The sequence below is a fragment of the Podarcis tiliguerta genome (genome assembly GCF_965153285.1).
Source record: "Podarcis tiliguerta genome assembly, chromosome: 2".
Lineage (NCBI taxonomy): Eukaryota > Metazoa > Chordata > Lepidosauria > Squamata > Lacertidae > Podarcis > Podarcis tiliguerta.
Genome location: NC_139535.1, coordinates 40115978 through 40124301, shown reverse-complemented (window position 1 = coordinate 40124301; position 8324 = coordinate 40115978).

Here is an 8324-nt window from a genome sequence, read left to right as displayed (position 1 = left end):
TGTCAACTGTGAAAAGGCTAACAACTAGAGAGTAAGAAGACTCTAACGCTCTTGATGGACTTCTCTGCTACAGCTATGCACACTGCTGATCACACTGGTCAAGATGTGATACCATAAAACTATATGTTCCATGATCTAGGCATCACCACCAATAAGGCCATGTCTTGGATTGTCATCCACTACAAATCAGACAGCGAGGAAATCTGGAGCAGGGCCTCAAAATCTTATGCAGGTAACAGGGAATGTTCATGGGGTGTAAGCCTGCCCTTAAGGCATCCTGGCCCCAGATCAGGGGTCAGCAACCTTTTTCAGCCGTGGGCTGTCCCTCAGACCATATGGTGGGCCGGACTATATTTTGAAAAAAAATAATGAACGAATTCCTATGCCCCACAAATAACCCAGAGATGCATTTTAAACAAAAGGACACGTTCTACTCATGTAAAAGCACACTGATTTCAGACTGTCCGTGGGCTGGATTGAGAAGGTGATTGGGCCGCATCCGGCCCACGGACCTTAGGTTGCCTACCCCTGTCCCAGATCACCCATTAGGAACAAGGGAAATTATTAGAAAGACAGGCGTTACCTAGATTTTGGGCCACGGTAGAAAAGGCTATCTTCCTCTAATTAAGTAGCACATGAAATGCTTAAACCTATGGACTTAAAAACTGAATTTCATCAGCACCCTTTGATCAGAATTGCACAAGCATTGCTCCAGAATTATGTGATGTATACAAGGGTTGCAATTCGAATCCCTGAAAATCTTGGGCTCTGCGATGGTATAGTAGGAAACTGCCTTAAAACATGTCAGGCTATTTGTCCATTTAACTCAGTATTGATCATTCTGGCTGGCAGCAGCAATCCTATACATAAGTACCTGGAAATAATTTCCCTTTAACCCAGTGGAGCTTGCATCTGAGAAGAAATGCATAGGATTTCACTGTTAATAATAAATACACCAAAGAGCAGCCTTTGAACCCAGCCCCTTCCACCAATCTTTTGCCTCTCCTATAGGAGCCCTCGTGGGACGCAGGTGGCGCTGTGGGTAAAACCTCAGCGCCTAGGACTTGCCGATCGCATGGTTGGCGGTTCGAATCCCCGTGGCGGGGTGCGCTCCCGTCGTTCGGTCCCAGCACCTGCCAACCTAGCAGTTCGAAAGCACCTCCTGGTGCAAGTAGATAAATAGGAACCGCTTACCAGCGGGAAGGTAAACGGCGTTCCGTGTGCTGCGCTGGCTCACCAGATGCAGCTCGTCACACTGGCCACGTGACCCGGAAGTGTCTGCGGACAGCGCTGGCTCCCGGCCTCTTGAGTGAGATGGGCGCACAACCCTAGAGTCTGGCAAGACTGGCCCGTACGGGCAGGGGTACCTTTACCTTTACCTATAGGAGCCCTCAACCAACACACCCTTGCTCCACACCCACCCCACTCCGATGCATGTTTGCTTCCAGCTATGCAACAGTTTTCACTATATATGCATTCATGCTCAAAAGGGATAATTAGTTATCAGGTTTAAAACAGTTCACTACATCTTTCCTTTTGAATCCATTAATAAAAGTCGTTAGCTACTCAACAGCCTAAAATTAACGATGCGGGCAAGCCTATTTGCATCAGAAAGCATTATCCTCAATGCTGCATTTGAGATGGGATGGGAATGGACAGATTTTTTCCTTCTTTTGTTACTTACAACCTCTTTGACATTGCTAGGACATCAGCCTCATTTATCACAGGGAATCTGCTTCCGAGTAAGGGTACTGGGGATCAGGAGAAAAGTTGTGGGAAGTGGTTGGTCTTTAAGCTGTATTCCTCACTGAGAAGATGTGCAAAGTTAGTTCTCTTTACTTATGGCAAATCAATTAATAAAAAAGTGGGGGGGTCATCCCTTAAAATGAGAGAGAATAATGACCAACCTACTTCCCTGGCTCCGCTTGATAGGATGGGGTGATCAAGCTTGGACTAGTCGCTCCATGCATCAAGAGAGAATTTTCACATTAAAGGCAGCAGCCCAACATAAAGAATTTAGTAACAGGGAAAGCTTCTCTCTCCCCTGCCCCAGCCACCCAGTGCTAAAATCCATGGTGTGAAAACCCTCACTTGCAACCTCTGTGCACCCAGCTGCTGCTCAAAAGCACATGAGCAGACTTTATTCTGCCCTTGTTTTAGGGAAGAGTTCACTGCTCTCCTAACAATAAGTCGCACTGCTAATGTTTGCTACTAGCAGGGTTCCCATGCCTAACAGATGTAGGGCATTCAGAAAATTGGCAAGGGAAGCCTTCCCCATTATTAAAGGTGTGTGCTGGAAAGGTGGAGAATGAGAGCTACCAGCATTGTCCATCTAGCAGCAGATTGAATGCAGTTAACTAAATTACCGGTATCATTCCTCCCCCTTACAACCCATCCCCGTGCACCCCCAAAATCTTCTTTGGAGAGCTGGTGTAAAGATGTGGGGTGCACATGAGAGGTGGTGGAAGAGGAGCAGCCCTCTGCTCATACATTGTTCGATGTCGCCCATACGAAGCTAGGAGAGAATGCAAAGTAGTATCAAAAGTAGCTCAAAAGAGGAAACAGAGTTTTCGGAAGAAGATTGAAGTATCTGCAGCAGGTGGTGCATGTAAAACGCAAAGTTGTGGAGCTACAACTAGTATGCTTGCACTTTAACTTTTGTTTGTGTGGTGTTGACTCTGAATAGATTATCTGAAATTTGTGTTGAAGGTGGAAATAGAAATGTCATTGGATACCGGCTTTGCATGGAACTGCATCATTCAAGAACAAATAAGCCATCTAGGTAGGTTTGTGGGGGTTTTGGTTCCTCTCCTTCTAGTTTCACCCGTCCTTCATTATTTTTACATCTCAGTTATAACAAGTAAAATTGCTGATTTCTTCTGCTTAGCTGCATTTATTTCCCCCAGAGCTGCATTTATTTCCCTCAGTGGATTGTTTTAGGACTGCATTTGTCCGAATGAAGATGGCTGGGGCAGGTGGTGGAAGTGGAAAGAGACTGCAATTGCACCTAGTTGTTTCATTTTTCTCAGCTTGGTGATTATTGTAGAGTTTGGACAATGACATAAGTTTCTAACTCTGAAAGAGGGCACTCCATCACTAGCAGACAGCAGCTGAGGATGGGATCCTCAGCGTCAGATTTAGTGGATTTCCATTCAAGTTCTGTTTTGCAAAGCAGAACTGGGAAAGAAAAGTTGCTTCTGTTCAAGTGGATGCAGTTTTTAACACACTATGTATCTTCATAACATTGTGCCTGCACTCTCCCCGACATATTGCCAGTGTGGAACTGTGGATAAGAGCAGGCAGATTCACAATACAGTAAGGATACAGCAGCACAGATGCTTTTCAGAGGTGCAGTGGTCAGCACCATCACTGGATAAACATTTCAATGTAGATAGTTTCAAGCAACAGCAGCATTTCCTAAGGCAGATAATGAAAGTCATTATCATTAATAGGGTGCCTAAAACATAGTAAGCACTTTGGAGAGGGTGGGGGAGCAGATATCGGCCCCTAATGACTTGATACTTAAGAAGTGAATGAGAATAGCAAAGAAACAGGGAAAACACATAGGATGGAGAGGGGAACCTTGTACCCCAGATGCCAACTCACATTAATGTATCTGATGTCAAAGGAGGGCAATGTAGCTTCCTATCTTTGGAAGCTAGTTACTAGTTTTACTTGAATGCATCTAACTTTAGAGAGTGAGAGGGATGTAAAGAGATGCTGTCACTGAGCCACAGATAAGGCCTGCATTAGCAATATAGATCTTCCTTCTCACACGCTTTCAAATTCATTCAGAAAATGTGCACTCAAGAGCCTATTCCTCGAACTTAGTGTTACCATTACTCACTTGGCATCTGCTACATGGTCCTGTGCACTAGAAGTTGGTCTTAATGTTTCTCTTCGTCTGTGGCCCTAACATCCATCAGACTGCTGGCTGTACCATTGGGGTACAGTGCTCTCTTTGCACTGGAAGATGGGGAAGGGGTGGATCGGTTTTGCACTCGCTTCACTCCTTAGAACTTCCTGCACATATTCAGAGAGACTCTGCATAATAGTCCCCATTGTCAGAAAACTCCTTGATCTTTCCAATTCAAATACCAACGATGAGAGCGTTTCGGCAATAGTTGGTCACACTGGGATTTCTGTACCCCAACCCTGCTGATATGAAGAAGCATACATGAAGTGTAACAGAGGGGAGAGAGAGCACGCAAAATAGGATTTATAGCAAAATAGGATTGAGGGTAGAGATGATGTTAGCACCTAATTAGCTAAAGACCCCAAATGTAATGGAGTGTACCAGCTAGGGTCACAGAGTTACTTTTGCTGCTCTTGAACATGTTCTATGCACGTTTTGCATTTACACAAGGGTCAAAAAAGTCAGGGAGGTTAAAAAACAACAACTATAGGTTTCTTTTCAAGAGCAAATACTAATGGATCCAACACGGAAGTTAGAAACTGCAGACACAGAACTATTAAGACAGGATACAGTGCTTTCAGTTCAAACATGGTGTTTAGGAAGCTGGCAGGATAGCAATCCAAGAGACTTAATACTGTATGATCACCAAGGCAGCGTGAAGCAATTTTCAAATTATTCCCCATTTCTTACTTCCCTACTGACAGCAAATATATGTACTGGTAGCAGCATAGATCTATTTGGCTTACTTGTTATTAGCATCCAGGAACTTAAAACTGCAATAAAACAGCATCCTCTAGTGGATACTCATGTGTTGCAATTTGAATGTTCCTTTTCAAGGATGTCTTTGTTAGCTAGTCTCTCTCGTTTCCCAAGCTCTTGGCAAACAGGTCCCTACTTGAGAGCTGCTTGCCTTCCCTCTCTCTACCGCCATTATGAGGTGGCTTGCAATATGAGCCTGGGCAGCAAACTTCAGCCTTCTTTAGGCAGGAAGCACATTAAAAGCTGGGGATTCCTATTCTGTTTTGCAGTAATAGAGGAAACTGCCAGGGAGGTTCATTCTCAGGTGCCAAAATAACTTGGCCAGCCTTGGGTGCTATGCATTATGACTTGTGGGAGATAATTCTATAGTTTGCAATTTTCAGCTTCCTTGGATGGTTGCAAATTCTAGTATTATGAGAAACAGGTAAAGGTAAAGGTACTTCTGACCAGTCCAGTCGCGGACAACTCTGGGGTTGCAGTGCTCATCTCACTCAAAGGAGCCAGTGTTTGTCCGCAGACAGCTTCCGGGTCATGTGGCCAGCATGACTAAGCTGCTTCTGGTGAAGCAGAGCAGCACACGGAAACACCAATTACCTTCCCACCGGAGCGGTACCTATTTACAGTGGTACCTCGGGTTAAGAACTTAATTCGTTCTGGAGGTCCGTTCTTAACTTGAAACTGTTCTTAACCTGAGGTACCACTTTAGCTAATGGGGCCTTCCGCTGCCGCCGCGTGATTTCTGTTCTCATCCTGAAGCAAAGTTCTTAACCCGAGGTACTATTTCTGGGTTAGCGGCGTTTGTAACCTGAAGTGTCTGTAACCCGAGGTACCACTGTATCTACTTGCACTTTGACGTGCTTTTGAGCTGCTAGGTTGGCAGCAGGGACCGATCAACAGGCAATCACCCCATCACAGGGATTCAAACCGCCAGCCTTCTGATGGGCAAGCCCTAGGCTCTGTGGTTTAGACCAGTCTTGTCTTTTTCATACTGTGCATGGTTTTATACACCTCTATCATGTTTATTTGCCTTTTCTCTAAACTAAAATGTTGTGACCTTTCTTTATAGGAAAGTTGCTCCATTCCCTTGATCAGTTTGGCTGTCCTTTTTGAGGCAAGGTAACCAGAACTGTTCACAGTATTTCAAGTGTCGTTGGCTAACCTGGGTCCCTCCAGATGCTCTTAACGACAACTTCTATCAGCCTGAGCTAGCATGGTCAATGATGATGGGTGTCTGTAGTCCAACATTTGGAGGACTGTGAGTTAGGCATCCCTGCTCTAAAGCTATTCTTTATTTAACTCCAGTGCACAATGTTAGGAGGCATGGGGTCCATTTCGGGCATTATTTTCTAATTTTATTCTTCTCCAAGCACAGAAGAGAACTTAGGTTTTCAGGTCCGTTTTGAAAATGATTACAGGTCCATTTAAACCCATTTTCAAAGTGAGAAGGAAAACAGTGCAAAACTATCACTTGTATGGAGATGGAGAAAGGCCTGGAGATCAGCAGTAGAGAACAAGTAAAGCAAACCCTGGCATTGGAGAGTAAAACAGCTGGAGCTGGCAGACAGGACAAAGGGTGGAGAAAGAACTGAGAGTGGAGGATGGCTCTTTCCCCATGCTCTGGACTTGCTGGAAAACTCAACAAACCTGCTGTACCTGGAACTGGATGCAGCTGAATGGGACATAGTTGTGGGCAGCCTGAGAAAGCAGCATCCACCTTGGGCCTGCAAGTCAAGTCAAACTAGGGTGATGTCTGCTGTTTCAAAGATCTCTTCCCATTATGAGAATTTGTTGAACCCTGAGTGAGAACCTGGAAGCAGAGAGGGTGTGCCAGAAGGAAATGAACTGATATTTATATATCAGTAACTTTGTGCTAATGTAACATTTCTATATGCAATGTTTTTGTAATACAGTAGTGTGTTTAAGTTCTGTTGTTGCTTCAGTTTTTTCTACACCACTTTAAAAATATTATTTAATATATTAAGTGGTACAGAAATTAAATAAGCAATCAATGATTGCATGCAGGTAGCCCTAGGGGAAGATCCTTGTCTGAAGCCTTGGAGCAATTTTAGAATGAAAAATTAATGAATGCATTGGATATTTTGTGTTTTAAGGATAAAGCCCAGCTTGACCCCTTGACCCATTTGGGAAATGATGGAAGGCAGAACAGGTAGAGGCCTTGATGGCAACCCTATGCCCAATTACAGTCGTACCTTGGAAGTTGAACAGAATCCGTTCTGAAAGTCCATTCAACTTCCAAAACGTTTGGAAACCAAAGTGCAGCTTCTGATTGGCTGCAGGAAGCTCCTGCAGTCAATCAGAAGCCACAGAAGCTGTGCCAGATGTTTGGCTTCCGAAAATCATTCAAAAACCGGAACACTCACTTCCAGGTTTTGATCGTTCGGGAGCAGATTTGTTCATGAGCCAAGGCGTTCCGAGATCCAAGGTACGACTGTATTTGGAAGCAAGACCTACAGAGCTCATGAGACTTCTTGATTCAAGCTGACTCAAATGTCACCTTCACAATGTATTGCATGAGGCTAGCAAGCCACTTGCTCTTAGCTTGATCCACTCAATCTGAAATATGAGGGCAATATCTCACAGCTGATCGTTAAGGCTTATGTCAGTGGAACAGGGAGAGAAACAGTTTTCAGCAATTCTTCATCTGTCTGTAACCACGCTTATTCTGGGGCATCTTCCAACCCTGTGCAGCATATCTGTGGAGAGGGAACTGCTGAAAATAGCTTCCCTCCCCATTCCATTGACAGAAACCACACCATCAGTTGAGTAACACTGTTGGATACAACACAGTGTTGTAAAAATTACAAGGAATGCCAAGTCTCATTTTTCAAGTAGGAAAGATGAAGCACATAACACAATGCACCAGCAGGCAAAACTGGAGAGATTGCTATAAAACATGGTTTGCACCTTTTTTGCATGTTACGGTCTGTTTAAAGTTCAACCTTTTCAAATTGGGGAGGGGATAGAAAGGGAAAATGCACTATTTGCCTTGGAGATATTGGAATGAAAACTGGTGTGGCCATTTTCAGAGAAACCCAAGCATCACCTCATTTTAAAGAGCACCTTGAACAAGCACTTCCTCTCAAAATCTAATTCAAGGCCCTCATTCAGGCTGAACCTATCAAAACAACCATGACGACTCTGGTCACAGAAAGCAAGATGAACAGAAGTGTGTTATTAACTTATTTTTTAAGGATCAATTGTCCAAAGTATATCCAGGCTGAAATAGGAGGATTCCAGTTCAATTGCAATCATTGAAAAACTCTGCTTCGGCACCTACAAATCTGAACCCACACCTGCCCTTGTAATAGCCACCAGCTGCTTTGAACTGCCAGCAGCATATTTACAGTACATTTGAGTACTCCCCTCCACACTGTTAGCAAGGCTGTTCTGTCAAATGAACACTGGTTGAATGGTATGGCTCAGAGGCCAATAACTCTGGTGCCTGCTCATTTTTGTCTGGAGAAGCTGGCCTTTGTCAAGGTAGAAACAGTCATATTTTAAATGCCAATTAAGAAATCTAGGCAGACAGATACGGACCGGCAGTAGAAGGGAATCTTTCAGCCCTATCCCTTTTCAAGTGGGACCAAGGCAAGTATCACCTTGACAAAGGGAAAATTTATTTGCAGGC